At 43.2% G+C, this 15,105-nt stretch overlaps 1 protein-coding gene across 1 annotated transcript in view; it reads right to left on the bottom strand.

The window, feature by feature from the left end:
• bco2a (beta-carotene oxygenase 2a) overlaps window positions 1–15,105 on the bottom strand; it is a 122,235-nt gene that overhangs the window by 80,676 nt on the left and 26,454 nt on the right. The gene's annotated exons all lie outside the window — the stretch shown is intronic.

Genomic DNA, 15,105 nt, shown 5'->3' on the forward strand with positions numbered 1-15,105 from the left:
CAGTTTGCCTACATATTCCATATGCACCAGCACAGTATGTTAAAAGTTTGAGGGTAAACAGAATGTTAACATTCAAACACAGTGTATACACAGAAGGTGGGATAAACGCTAAAGGGGTTGGTGCACGTGAAGGCACATTACTTTTACACACATTAGGTACTATAATTATAAACTGGGTGGTTCGAGCCCTGAAAGCTGATTGGCTGACAGCCGTGGTATGTATGACAAAACATTCATTTTTACTGCTCTAATTACGTTGGTAACCAGTTTATAATAGCAATAAGGCACCTCAAGGGTTTGTTTTATATGGCCAATATACCACGGCTAAGGACTATATCCAGGCACACCGCGTTAGCCGTGGTATATTGGCCATATGCCACACACCCTCGTGCCTTATTGCTTAATTATCAAATGTAATTATGAAGGCTGTTTGGACTTGGCAAGAGATTATTGCTCTGATTAACCTCAGTAAATACATCTTAGTTCCCCACACAAGGCCTCAGTCACAGTGAACTTGTATAACCCGGTTTATACACCAAGCAGATGCATGGTATTACCCCACTGGAAAAATCCCCACCACAAAATACTTTCACAAATCCTGTTGGGGCCCCTTGCTTGCCTTGCAAAAAAATTTAATGACTGAGAGGCAGAGCCATTAAAACATAACCCTGTCATATGATCTGTTTTTGATCTCTCTTTTATTTAACTAGGTCAAGTCAGTTAAGAACAAATTCTTATTTACAATGACTGCCTACCCCAGCCAAACCCGGACGACGCTGGGCCAATTGTGCGCCGCCCTATGGGTTCTACCAATCACGGCCGGATTGTGATTCAGCCTGGAATCGAACCAGGGTCTGTAGTAATTTTTTACAGATATATTAAATACATGTGGTGTTTATCCTGAACACTGCTGCACAAGAGGCTGGCGCTCTATTGCTACAGCTGCTGAGGGCAATAGTGTACAACTGCAGCCCGCAATTTGGGGCGTTCCTGAATGTGGGCATACCTGCATGAAATCCCCCCCTCGAGCACCCCATTGGTTCCTGCATGAACAGTAGGCTGATACTTCATTTCATGGACCCAAGATCCACAGGTAAGATTCTACAATTATTATTTGCCAATAAATTAAATGTAATACAATGGCAATCCGGGTTATATGTTAAAATCCTATGTATGAACTGCCAACATTATTATGCATATTAATTGATAATGATGGAAAATAAGATATGCAAGATATTTGAATAGATATATATTTTTTAATAGTTACAGTGGGTGGAACAAGTATTTGATACACTGCCGATTTTGCAGGTGTCACGCTCTGGCTCCGGGACTGTGTATTTTGAGCCAGGGTGTGTTCATTTGGTTGTGTTTGGTATTGGTTGTGTTGTATTTGGTTGTGTTTCCTTGTTTGGTCGTGTGACTCCCAATCAGTGGTAACGAGTGTCAGCTGTCGGCTCGTTATCTCTGATTGGGAGCCATATTTAAACTGTCAGTGTTCACCTTAGTGTTGTGGGTTTTTGTTCCGTATCAGTCATTGTAACTGAGGACTTCACGATTCGTCATTGTTTGTTGTTTTGTATTGAGTACTTTAATTAATAAAGTCATGTTCGTATCGCACGCTGCGCCTTGGTCCACTCACTTAGTAGACGTTTGTGACAGAAAAACCCACCGTACCAGGACCAAGCAGCGTGTCCAGGAGCCAAGGGTCTGGACATGGGAGGAGATTTTGGATGGTAAAGGGTCTTGGACTTGGGAGGAAATCCTGGATGGGATGGATCGCCGGCCATGGAGTAAAACAATGGAGAGGCGACTGAGAGAGGAGCAACGGCGTCAGCAGGGCCATCGTCGGAAGGACGAGAGGCAACCCCAAAAAGTTTTTTGGGGGGGGCACATGGCTTGGGCGGCTGGGCAGCAGGAGGCTGCCACAGGGAGACGTGGAGAGAAGGCTACCGGATTACGGGAGCCATTGGCGAGTAGAGGGAGGGAAGTAGTTGAGGCACGGCGTGAGAGACTGAGGTGTGTTACCAGTCCGGTCCGGCCCGTTCCTGATCCCCGGTTAAGGCCAGTGGTGTGTGTTCCCAGTACGGACCGGCCTGTTCCTACTCCACGCACCAAGCCCACGGTGTGCGTCGCCAGTCCAGCCCGGCCGGTTCCTGTTCCACGCACTAAGCCTGTGGTGTGCGTATCAGCCCTGTCCGGCCGGTTCCTGCTCCACGCACTAGGTTTACGGTGTGCGTCGCCAGTCCAGCCCGGCCGGTTCCTGTTCCACGCACTAAGCCTACGGTGTGCGTCGCCAGCCCAGCCCGGCCTGTTCCTGCTCCACGCACTAAGCCTACGGTGTGCGTCGCCAGCCCAGCCCGGCCTGTTCCTGCTCCACGCACAAAGCCTACGGTGTGCGTCGCCAGCCCAGCCCGGCCTGTTCCTGCTCCACGCACAAAGCCTACGGTGTGCGTCGCCAGCCCAGCCCGGCCTGTCCCTGCTCCACGCACAAAGCCTACGGTGTGCGTCGCCAGCCCGACCCGGCCTGTTCCTGCTCCACGCACAAAGCCTACGGTGTGCGTCGCCAGCCCAGCCCGGCCTGTTCCTGCTCCACGCACAAAGCCTACGGTGTGCGTCGCCAGCCCAGCCCGGCCGGTTCCTGCTCCACGCACTAGGTTTACGGTGTGCGTCGCCAGTCCAGCCCGGCCGGTTCCTGTTCCACGCACTAAGCCTACGGTGTGCGTCGCCAGCCCAGCCCGGCCTGTTCCTGCTCCACGCACTAAGCCTACGGTGTGCGTCGCCAGCCCAGCCCGGCCTGTTCCTGCTCCACGCACAAAGCCTACGGTGTGCGTCGCCAGCCCAGCCCGGCCTGTTCCTGCTCCACGCACAAAGCCTACGGTGTGCGTCGCCAGCCCGGCCCGGCCTGTCCCTGCTCCACGCACAAAGCCTACGGTGTGCGTCGCCAGCCCGACCCGGCCTGTTCCTGCTCCACGCACAAAGCCTACGGTGTGCGTCGCCAGCCCAGCCCGGCCTGTTCCTGCTCCACGCACAAAGCCTACGGTGTGCGTCGCCAGCCCAGCCCGGCCTGTTCCTGCTCCACGCACAAAGCCTACGGTGTGCGTCGCCAGCCCAGCCCGGCCTGTCCCTGCTCCACGCACAAAGCCTACGGTGTGCGTCGCCAGCCCGACCCGGCCTGTTCCTGCTCTACGCACAAAGCCTACGGTGTGCGTCGCCAGCCCAGCCCGGCCTGTCCCTGCTCTACGCACAAAGCCTACGGTGTGCGTCGTCGGCCTGGTCCAGCCCGTTCCTGCTACTCGCACCAAGCCAAGGGTGCGAGTCGTCAGCCTGGTCCAGCCCGTTCCTGCTACTCGCACCAAGCCAGGGGTACGAGTCGTCGGCCTGGTCCAGCCCGTTCCTGCTACTCGCACCAAGCCAAGGGTGCGAGTCGTCAGCCTGGTTCAGCTCGTCCCTGCTACTCGCACCAAGCCAAGGGTGCGAGCCGTCAGCCTGATCCAGCCCATTCCTGCTACTCGCACCAAGCCAGGGATGCGAGTCGTCAGCCTGGTGAGGCCCGTTCCGGCCCACGCATCAAGCCTAGGGTGCGTATCGTCAGCCAGGTCCGGTCCGTTCCTGCCTCACGCGCCAAGCCAGGGGTGCGCGTCGTCAGTCCAGATCCTACCAGCTGGGTCAGATCGGACCGGGGCGCTACGGGGGGATTGAAGAAGGGTGGTGGTCAAGCCCGAGCCGGAGCCGCCTCCGAGGAGCAACACCCACCCAGCCCTCCCCTATTTGGGGTGTAGGCGCGGTCGGAGTCCGCGCCTTTAGGGGGGGGTACTGTCACGCTCTGGCTCCGGGACTGTGTATTTTGAGCCAGGGTGTGTTCATTTGGTTGTGTTTGGTATTGGTTGTGTTGTATTTGGTTGTGTTTCCTTGTTTGGTCGTGTGACTCCCAATCAGTGGTAACGAGTGTCAGCTGTCGGCTCGTTATCTCTGATTGGGAGCCATATTTAAACTGTCAGTGTTCACCTTAGTGTTGTGGGTTTTTGTTCCGTATCAGTCATTGTAACTGAGGACTTCACGATTCGTCATTGTTTGTTGTTTTGTATTGAGTACTTTAATTAATAAAGTCATGTTCGTATCGCACGCTGCGCCTTGGTCCACTCACTTAGTAGACGTTCGTGACAGCAGGTGTTCCTACTTACAAAGCATGTAAAGGTCTGTAATTATTATCATAGGTACACTTCAACTGTGAGAGACGGAATCTAAAACAAAAATCCAGAAAATCACATTGTATGATTTTTAAGTAATTAATTTGCATTTTATTGCATGACATAAGTATTTGATCACCTACCAACCAGTAGGAATTCCGTCTCTCACAGACCAAGTTAGTTTTTCTTTAAGAAGCCCTCCTGTTCTCCACTCATTACCTGTATTAACTGCACCTGTTTGAACTCGTTACCTGTATAAAAGACACCTGTCAACACACTCAATCAAACAGACTCCAACCTCTCCAGAATGGCCAAGACCAGAGAGCTGTGTAAGGACATCAGGGATAAAATTGTAGACCTGCACAAGGCTGGGATACAGGACAATAGGCAAGCAGCTTGGTGAGAAGGCAACAACTGTTGGAGCAATTATTAGAAATTGGAAGAAGTTCAAGATGACGGTCAATCACCCTCGGTCTGGGGCTCCATGCAAGATCTCACCTCGTGGGGCATCAATGATCATGAGGAAGGTGAGGGATCAGCCCAGAACTACACGGGAGGACCTGGTCAATGACCTGAAGAGAGCTGGGACCACAGTCTCAAAGAAAACCATTAGTAACACACTACGCCGTCAAGGATTAAAATCCTGCAGCGCACGCAAGGTCCCCCTGCTCAAGCCAGCGCATGTCCAGGCCCGTCTGAAGTTTGCCAATGACCATCTGGATGATCCAGAGGAGGAATGGGAGAAGGTCATGTGGTCTGATGAGACAAAAATAGAGCTTTTTGGTCTAAACTCCACTCGCCGTGTTTGGAGGAAGAAGAAGGATGAGTACAACCCCAAGAACACCATCCCAACCGTGAAGCATGGAGGTGGAAACATCATTCTTTGTGGGATGCTTTTCTGCAAAGGGGACAGGACGACTGCAACATATTGAGGGGAGGATGTATGGGTTCATGTATTGCGAGATCTTGGCCAACAACCTCCTTCCCTCAGTAAGAGCATTGAAGATGGGTCGTGGCTGGGTCTTCCAGCATGACAACGACCCGAAACACACAGCCAGGGCAACTAAGGAGTGGCTCCGTAAGAAGCATCTCAAGGTCCTGGAGTGGCCTAGCCAGTCTCCAGACCTGAACCCAATAGAAAATCTTTGGAGGGAGCTGAAAGTCTGTATTGCCCAGCGACAGCCCCTAAACCTGAAGGATCTGGAGAAGGTTTGTATGGAGGAGTGGGCCAAAATTCCTGCTGCAGTGTGTGCAAACCTGGTCAAGACCTACAGGAAACGTATGATCTCTGTAATTGCAAACAAAGGTTTCTGTACCAAATATTAAGTTCTGCTTTTCTGATGTATCAAATACTTATGTCATGCAATAAAATGCAAATTAATTACTTAAAAATCATACAATGTGATTTTCTGGATTTTTGTTTTAGATTCCGTCTCTCACAGTTGAAGTGTACCTATGATAAAATTACAGACCTCTACATGCTTTGTAAGTAGGAAGACCTGCAAAATCGGCAGTGTATCAAATACTTGTTCTCCCCACTGTATATATAGAGGTGACAGCATTGGAAATGCTTTTGGCGGTTAATCTGCTTCTGTTTTATGCGTGGCACTCTGTGCTGTTTTCGATGGATGGGTCCTGGACTCTCGGGGCCCTAGGGATCCGGAGGGATGTGGGTGGGATGCCGATCACTGGGTTGACGGCTCAACTTGGGATGGGGAGGGGCTTTAGCAGGGGAATTAGTGGAGAACAATTGAAGGGATACTTAGTAGCAATGCAAATATAATGGTACAGCTATATGGACACTCAATCATTACGGGGTTTTTTTATGGTAAATTTACAAACATATATAATGATAAATAGACTTGAAACTTGTATGTCATTATGGTGTATGGTGAAATAAGTATAGCCAGTTATAATTGTAATGGCTTAGCTGATAATAACAAAAGAAGAACAATATTTACATGGCTCAAAGAGAAGGAATATAATATCTATTGTTTACAGGAAACTCATTCAACAAATCTAGATGAAGTTGCGTGGAAAAAGGAATGGGGGGGGCGAAATATACTTCTCCCATGGGCAAAGAAATTCAAAAGGGGTGATGATATTAATTAATAGTAATTTCGATCCGAATGTGCATATTGTCCAAATAGATACGCAAGGTAGATGGATTATTTGAAATATGTTATTGGACAATAGACAGATATGGCTCATTAACATTTACGGACCAAATAATGATGATCCACACTTCTTTGACAATATAAATAATCAATTATCAACCCTGCAAGCAATTCAAGACAATAATATTATGGTGGGGGATTATAATACTGTTTTAAATAGCTCAATTGACCGTAAAGGAAATCACACCACAAACAATTACCCACATGCTCTTAAGGAAATCGTGAATGTCATGGATACACAACTAGTAGATATATGGAGGCTTAAATATCCTGATCTAGTGAGATATACATGGTGGAGACTAAATCAAGCTAGTCGTCTTGACTTCTTTCTTATCTCATTCTCGTTGGCACCAAAAGTTTAAAAAGTGTTGATAGGGGACAGAATGTGGTCGGACCATCATATAATTGGCATTTACATTACTCTTACTGAATTTCCACGTGGGCGAGGATATTGGAAATTTAATCAAAGCCTATTGGATGATCATTTATTTTTAACTAGGACAAAGGAATTTATAACTGACTTTTTCCGACATAACATAGGTACAGCAAATCCCCTTATTGTATGGGACACCTTTAAATGTGCCTTTAGAGGCCATGCAATTCAGTACTCATCTCGAAAACAAAAGCAATTTAGGTCAAAATAGTTTATACTAACAAAGGAAATAGAAAGTCTAACAGAACAGATAGATGGCAATAAAAACTAACATAGAGGCTCAGAATAAATTAGAGGAAAAACAAAAAGAAATGGAGAAACTTATTCAAGAAAGATCAAGTGTAATATATTATAAAAATAAAGCAAACTGGATGGAATATGGGGAAAAATGCACCAAATTATTTTTAAATCTTCAACATAGGAATGCTACCAAAAATAATTTAATGAAATTGGTTACAATTGACGGAGTAACCCATGATTCACCAAATTATATTTTGAAGGAGGAAACAAGGTACTTTAAGCATATGTTTTCGTTTCAGTCGCCTCCATCTCCTCTAACTGAAGCTAATTGTAGAGATTTTGTTTCTATTTATAATGTAAAATTAACAGCCAAACAGAAAGACTCATGTGAAGGTGAAATTACAGAGGAACTTCTGGATGCAATTAAAGACTTTAAGTCTGGGAAAACTACAGGGTTGGATGGCATACCAAACCTTTTGTGATATACTAAGAGGACCGCTATTAGCATGTTTTAACCACTCCTATGTAAATGGTAGATTATCTGACACTCAAGAAGAAGGTCTGATATCATTATTACTGAAACAGGATGGAAAATATAAAGTGGAAAATATAAAGATCCAGTCCATTAAAAAAATTGGAGGCCCCTTACACTTCAGTGTTGTGATGCAAAAATTCTAGCAAAATGTATAGCACATAGAATTAAAAAGGTATTGTCGGATATTATACATTCTAATCAGACAGGTTTTTTACAAGGAAGATACATTCGAGATAATATAAGGCAAGTATTGAAAACAATAGAACATTATGGAAAATCGGAGAAACCAGGTCTGCTATTCATAGCAGACTTCGAAAAGGCATTTGATAAAGTACGACTGGGGTTTATATATAAATGCCTGGAGCATTTCAATTTTGGCGAATCTCTTATAAAATGGGTCAAAATCATGTATAGTAACCCTAGGTGTAAAATAGTAAATAATGGCTATTTCTCAGAAAGTTTTAAACTGTCAAGAGGAGTGAAACAAGGTTGTCCACTATCGGCATATCTATTTATTGTGGCCATCGAGATGTTAGCTATTAAAATCAGACCCAATAATAATATCAGGGGATTAGAAATCCAAATCCAAATGGTGATGTGGATATATTCGGAATATATATCCCAAAGGAAATAAATGATCTCACTTCAATAAATTATAATAGAAAGTTAGCAAAAATAGATAAGATCTTGCTACCATGGAAAGGTGGGTGCCTGTCAATTTGTGGAAAAATCACCCTGATTAACTCTTTAGTATTATCCCAGTTTACCTATTTGCTTATGGTCTTGCCTACGCCTAGCGAACAGTTTTTTAAATTATATGAGAAAAAAATATTCAATTCTATTTGGAACGGCAAGCCAGACAAAATTAAACGGGCCTATTTATATAATGAATATGAATTCGGAGGACAAAAATTATTAAATATTAAAGCATTAGACCTATCACTAAAAGCATCAGTCATACAAAAGGTATACTTAAATCCGAACTGGTTCTCTAGCAAATTAGTAAGATTGTCTCACCCAATGTTCAAGAATGGCCGTTTTCCCTTTATTCAGATTACAACCACTCACTTTCAGTTATTTGAAAAGGAAATTATCTCCCAGATATCACTATTTCTAAAACAAGCCATAGAAAGTTGGTTGCAATTTCAATTTAATCCTCCAGAAACAACAGAACAAATAATGCAACAAATATTGTGGTTAAACTCAAATATACTAATTGACAAAAAAACATTTTTTTGTTGACAAAATGTTAAAAAAAGGTATAATCTTTGTAAATGATATCATCGGTAGGATTGGTGGAGTTGTCGCAAATGCAGCTAACAAAAACATGTGGAAATGTCTGCTCTACCCAAAATTACAACCAAATAATTGCAGCCTTACCGCAAAAATGGAAGAGGAAAGTGGAAGGAGGAGAAAGTAAGGAACTTGTCTGTCGGCCTTGCATTAAATAACATAATTGGTTAAGGAAAACTGTGATAAATAAAAAGGTATATCAGTTTCATTTAAGGACCAAAGGATTGACAGCCGTCCCATATACAGTGGGGAGAACAAGTATTTGATACACTGCCGATTTTGCAGGTTTTCCTACTTACAAAGCATGTAGAGGTCTGTAATTGTTATCATAGGTACACTTCAACTGTGAGAGAAAACAAAAATCCAGAAAATCACATTGTATGATTTTTAAGTAATTAATTTGTATTTTATTGCATGACATAAGTATTTGATACATCAGAAAAGCAGAACTTAATATTTGGTACAGAAACCTTTGTTTGCAATTACAGAGATCATACGTTTCCTGTAGGTCTTGACCAGGTTTGCACACACTGCAGCAGGGATTTTGGCCCACTCCTCCATACAGACCTTCTCCAGATCCTTCAGGTTTCGGGGCTGTCGCTGGGCAATACGGACTTTCAGCTCCCTCCAAAGATTTTCTATTGGGTTCAGGTCTGGAGACTGGCTAGGCCACTCCAGGACCTTGATAAGCTTCTTACGGAGCCACTCCTTAGTTGCCCTGGCTGTGTGTTTCGGGTCGTTGTCATGCTGGAAGACCCAGCCTCGACCCATCTTCAATGCTCTTACTGAAGGAAGGAGGTGGTTGGCCAAGATCTCGCGATACATGGGCCCATCCATCCTCCCCTCAATACGGTGCAGTCGTCCTGTCCCCTTTGCAGAAAAGCATCCCCAAAGAATGAATTTTCCACCTCCATGCTTCACGGTTGGAATGGTGTTCTTGGGGTTGTACTCATCCTTCTTCTTCCTCCGAAGATGGCGAGTGGAGTTTAGACCAAAAAGCTCTATTTTTGTCTCATCAGACCACATGACCTTCTCCCATTCCTCCTCTGGATCGTCCAGATGGTCATTGGCAAACTTCAGACGGGCCTGGACATGCACTGGCTTGAGCAGGGGGACCTTGCGTGCGCTGCAGGATTTTAATCCATGACGTCGTAGTGTGTTACTCATGGTTTTCTTTGAGACTGTGGTCCCAGCTCTCTTCAGGTCATTGACCAGGTCCTGCCATGTAGTTCTGGGCTGATCCCTCACCTTCCTCATGATCATTGATGCCCCACGAGGTGAGATCTTGCATGGAGCCCCAGACCGAGGGTGATTGACCGTCATCTTGAACTTCTTCCATTTTCTAATAATTGCTCCAACAGTTGTTGCGTTCTCACCAAGCTGCTTGCCTATTGTCCTGTAGCCCATCCCAGCCTTGTGCAGGTCTACAATTTTATCCCTGATGTCCTTACACAGCTCTCTGGTCTTGGCCATTGTGGAGAGGTTGGAGTCTGTTTGATTGAGTGTGTGGACAGGTGTTTTTATACAGGCAACAAGTTCAAACAGGTGCAGTTAATACAGGTAATGAGTGGAGAACAGGAGGGCTTCTTAAAGAAAAACTAACAGGTCTGTGAGAGCCGGAATTCTTACTGGTTGGTAGGTGATCAAATACTTATGTCATGCAATAAAATGCAAATTAATTACTTAAAAATCATACAATGTGATTTTCTAGATTTTTTTTTAGATTCCGTCTCTCACGGTTGAAGTGTACCTATGATAAAAATGACAGACCTCTACATGCTTTGTAAGTAGGAAAACCTGCAAAATCGGCAGTGTATCAAATACTTGTTCTCCCCACTGTAGATTGCAAAATAGTTGGGAAGATATTTTTGATGTACCGATCCCATGGCATAGTATTTATGAACTGATACGCAAATCGACACCGGATTCAAAACTTAGAATCTTTCAATTAAAATTATTATATAAAATTATTGCCACCAATAGAATGTTATTTATATGAGGGATACAATCTTCCCAGCTCTGCAGCTCTGCATTTTGCTGCGAAGAGACAGAATCATTTGATCATTTGTTTTGTTCTGAATAAAGGGAAAAAGGCCATTCTTGAACATTGGGTGAGACAATCTTACTAATTTGCTAGAGAACTAGTTCGGATTTAAGTTTAACTTTTGTATGACTGAAGCTTTTAGTGATAGGTCTAATGCTTTAATATTTAATCATTTCTGTCCTCCGAATTCATATTCATTATATAAATAGGCCCGATTAATTTTGTCTGGCTTGCCGTTCCAAATAAAATGGAATATTTTTTTCTCATTGGTAATTTGTTTTTGTAGCTTGTTTTTGGACACAGGTCCAGGAATGGCTAAAGGATTGCAATATTTACCTGGAGCTAACCCTGCAGATAGCACTACTGGGTGATCTGAAAAGTCATAGTCAATCGATCAATAACATAATAATACTATTAGCAAAAATGTGTATTTTCAATTCACAATCTGTAGAAACAATGAGAATAGAAAGGTTCAGTACTTTTGTAAGACATCACATTACATTTAAAGTATATATGGCAAATATAAATCCTATATGGATGGTGTTAAAAATAGATGGGAGGTGTTGAATGGTATTGAAGGATGGGACTAATAACAACTAACAACAAACAATAACAAGATAACTAATAATGTAGGCACGCTGTGTCCATAATAAGTGTATGGGTTGTAGGTTGGGAGCTTTAGTGAAGGAGCACAGTTAGAAAGATATGGCATATAGAAGAAAACCAGATGGACATCATGAAAATGATCGGATAGGTTGAGAGTAGAAGAAGTTCAGGAGAAAGAACAAACAAAATGTAATTACTGTAAAATTGACTGTGTCCATAAAATGTAGATAGTGGGTATGGGCTGGAAGTAGAGGCCTAGGCGTTGTTGTTCACTAGTTTACTGCAAGTGGGGAAAGGGTGGCGGGGTTGGAAAGTAATAAAGGGGAATATATATATTTTTTATTATTAAAAGGATATGTATGTATGTATGTATGTATGTATGTATGTATGTATGTATGTATGTATGTATGTATGTATGTATGTATGTATGTATGTATGTATGTGATGTATGTATGTATGTATGTATATATAAATATATAAAAACATGGGGGATTGGAAGTGATGCAGACAATTACATTGATGGAAGTTACAATCTATCTGCAATATTAAGCTGATCTACCCCCAAGAAAAATAATAATAATAATAATAATAATTAATAAATAGAAAAATAAAAACAGAAAAAAAGAAGAAGAAAGATTCTACATTGCAATATGAATGTATATATGCACTATAGGCTGTAGGTCTGTAGTGAGGTGATTTCCCACAGTTAAAGTTCACTATTATGAGCTACGATGCTAATATTTGTGTAAACTCTTCAGAATTGTAATCTGTGGATGTCACTGAGTAGACTAATACTCCATTTCATGGATCCAAGATCCATAGGTAAGGCTGTACATTGCAATATGAATTTTCAAATCATAGTAGACTGACTGGTGAGCTTAATGTGACTCATTTCACAATAAGTGCTATGAAGCTAATATTTGTGAAAACTCTTCACAGTTGTGTTCTATGGGTATCACTGAGTAGGCTGATACCCCATTTCATGGGTGCACAATCTCTAGTTTAGGCTGGACAGTCGAATATCTATGTTCAATATGCACAATAGGCTGAATGCTTAATGTGGCTAATTTCGCACTGGTTAGCAAAGACGCTAACCAGTGATAACCAATGTTTTCACTAGCGCTTTCTGTCTGCTATACAGCAGGTTACACACTCATTTTCAGTCAGGTAGCCTAGTTTTTGCCACTTAAATTAATTAGGTTACTTTTTTACAATTCGCAAAACAGAAAAAAAGTCAGCCGAGCCCTCTCTCGCTAGAATGAACGATATGAATTAAATAGGCTACTTTTCAATTCGCAAGTCAGAAAAAAAAATCAGCAGAGTCCTCTCCCGCTAGAACATGGATGGGCAACTCCAGCTCTCGGGGGCCTGATTGGTGTCAGGAACAGCTAACACACCGGAATCCAATAATCAACTAATCATGATCTTCATTTTAGAATGCAATTAGTTTAATCAGCTGTGTTTGCTAGGGATGAGAAAAAAGTGTGACACCACTGTCTCCCTCCAGCAGGTGTCATTTTTTCATTGTTTCGCCCACCAAGCAAGGAGTTTTGTATGGAGGTCAATGAGAGTGTCATATTTTGTAAACAAAAAAAATGATGGCTTATTTGCTGCATGAGGTTTATTTGATCTAATTAAAGTTTTATAATGCTTAAGTTGTTCGAGTGTACTGATAAGTACGACACGTGACATCCCGGCAACTTTGAGAAAAAAACACTTTATATCGGAGTTGTCTCGAGATGGCTATGCATATTCATGGTGTAACGCTAGTAGCATAGCATCTCTCCCCATTGAATACAGGCGTTTGACGTCAACAACACTCATCGAATATTCAAAAAAGGACAATAATGAGATATATCCACCAATTCATAGAAAGGATAAGCGGGAGCTAGACAGCCCGTCGTGCCGCTTTGTGGACAACGACTCCCATTGTGGCGCAGTGGTCTAAGGCACTGCATCGCAGTACTAACTGTGCCACTAGAGATCCTGGTTCGAATCCAGGCTCTGTCGCAGCCGGCCGCGACCGGGAGACTCATGGGCGGCGCACAATTGGCCCAGCGTCGTCCAGGGTAGGGGAGGGAATGGCCGGCAGGGATGTAGCTCAGTTGATAGAGCATGGTGTTTGCAACGCCAGGGTTGTGGGTTCGATTCCCACGGGGGGCCAGTATAAAAAAAAAGATGTATTCACTAACTGTAAGTCGCTCTGGATAAGAGCGTCTGCTAAATGACTAAAATGTAAATGTAAAAAATGTTAGGGCGGAGAGACGTAGGCCAATGTTCCCTCACATTTTTTGGAGGCACTGAGCAAATTTCAGGTCTGCTGAGCGCAAACCTGAACATTGTGAATATTCTGTGCAACTTCCAGCACGCATTTACTGTGAACCCTGAGGCTGTACCCGCTTTAAGTTACAGTTTTAACAGTGGCCACGTAAGCTACTGTGGCTATTTGATCATAATGTAGGCCTACCAGAGTGGCCTACCATCGAAAACAATGGAGAAAATGCATCCCATTACATTTTAACACGGAAATAGCTGTTCTATCATTCAGCCTACAGTAGCAGCCAATGTGTGGTGTTCAATGTAGGCCTACATTCCATTAGACTTTTAAAAAAAACATGCAGGGCTCGACATTAACCTGTTTATCCACTTGTCCTTCAGCCAAGGAGGTAACTGAAAATATTGTTTTTTATGTTGCAAGAAACCAAAATAAAAGCATTATTATTCCCATACCATTATTACAGAGATCAGACAAATTATGCTACCCTCTGCCTATTGGCTACTTAGCTTATTCAAGCCTGTCTTAAAATACAACACTGCCCCTTAAAGACAAAAAAAAAAACGTTTTACCTGACTTGCTTTTCAAAAATGTCTAGAAATGGACACGTTTTGTGTTCTTCACTCCCTTATTGCTGACTACAAATGATCTATAACAGGGCTAATAACTCACTAACTAGCAAAGGATATGAACAAAATGGGCACACTTGGCTACATGCAGCTCTTGCTTTGATCTCAAAACAAGCATATCTACTCATGATCACAGCTGTAAACACAGTCCAGTTCAAAGTAAATGGCACAGATCCAGATATGGCAATGATCTATTTGCATGCAGACCTACTGCAGCTCTGATTGGTTATGCCACACAGGTCTGTGTAGAGTATGGGTTGAGTCAATAGAATCCTACTGGGATGAGTTCTGCCTACAACAAAATATCTTGCATAGTTTGTTTTGTTTCTGTATGTTGCATTGAAAGTGGCTAATATTGTGTTGATTCAATCACAATTGCCACAGTAAAGGGAAACATTAATAGTATTAACTAACAGGGAAAACTCTAGAAAGTTGAGTGTAGTTCAATCTCGTGCTTCTCTCAGCGGGCTGATATTTCGTCTGTGTGCTGCACAGCATTCCCAGGGAGCTGAGTGGCAGTCTCTGGCTACTGCGTGACTGCACACGGCACAGCTTAGAGGGAACATTGATGTAGGCTATATTGTCAGTATATACACTACCGTTCAAAAGTTTGGGGTCACTTAGAAATGTCCTTGTTTTCCATGAAAACATACATGAAATGAGTTTGAATAGGAAATATAGCAAAA

Source organism: Coregonus clupeaformis, chromosome 13 (genome assembly GCF_020615455.1).
Source record: "Coregonus clupeaformis isolate EN_2021a chromosome 13, ASM2061545v1, whole genome shotgun sequence".
NCBI classification, from domain to species: Eukaryota; Metazoa; Chordata; class Actinopteri; order Salmoniformes; family Salmonidae; genus Coregonus; species Coregonus clupeaformis.